The sequence below is a fragment of the Orycteropus afer genome, unplaced genomic scaffold, assembly GCF_000298275.1.
Source record: "Orycteropus afer afer isolate SDZICR_OR568_19922 unplaced genomic scaffold, OryAfe1.0 scaffold00345, whole genome shotgun sequence".
NCBI classification, from domain to species: Eukaryota; Metazoa; Chordata; class Mammalia; order Tubulidentata; family Orycteropodidae; genus Orycteropus; species Orycteropus afer.
Window position 1 is genome coordinate 2,844,528 of NW_006921932.1, and position 685 is coordinate 2,845,212.

The 685-nt window shown below is 35.8% G+C and overlaps 1 protein-coding gene across 1 annotated transcript in view; it reads left to right on the forward strand.

Annotated features, from left to right (window-relative positions):
* FOCAD (focadhesin) overlaps positions 1–685 on the forward strand; it is a 502,178-nt gene that overhangs the window by 294,187 nt on the left and 207,306 nt on the right. The window lies entirely within an intron of this gene.

The following is a 685-nucleotide window of genomic DNA, read 5'->3' on the forward strand; positions in this document are numbered from 1 at the left end:
TCTGTGTCTGTGTTAATTGGTTTCCCTTTTCTTTGTTGAAGAGGGTCTGTGCAATCCTTCTGCCTAGTCCACCATCTTGCCGGAACTCCCTTATTTAAATGTTTTTATTGAGAGTTTAAAATACTAAAAACAAAACAAAACAAATGATAAAACTAATCTCCGTGTATCTGTCTTCTAGCTTTAACAATTATCTAAATTTTGCTTATCTTTCACTCATTTATTTATTTTTCCTAAAATTTTTTAAGGTTTATAAGGTTGAGCAATCTACTTCTGTAGTGATACTGCCTCGGAAACCCAAAGCAGGAGTCACTATGACTTGGGTCTCACTCGACAGCACATAACAGCAACAACAACATATCATAAAACTTCATCATGTCTATCAGATAAGGGCTTACAAAAACATAATCACTATGCCATTTTTATATCTAGCAAAATTAATAATAGCATTTTTTTAATGTCAGATTTATTGAAGTATTATTTATATATAATAAAATTCACTCTTCACAGGTACAGTTTTGTTGTTGCTGTTAATCTCATTGCCGTCGAATCAGATCCGACTCATAGCGACCCGTTCTTGGGTTTCTGAGGTGTTATCTCTACAGAAGTAGATTGCCCAACCTTCCTTCTGAGGAGTGGCTGGTGGGTTTGAACCACCAGCCTTCTGGTTAGCAGTCAAGTGCCATAG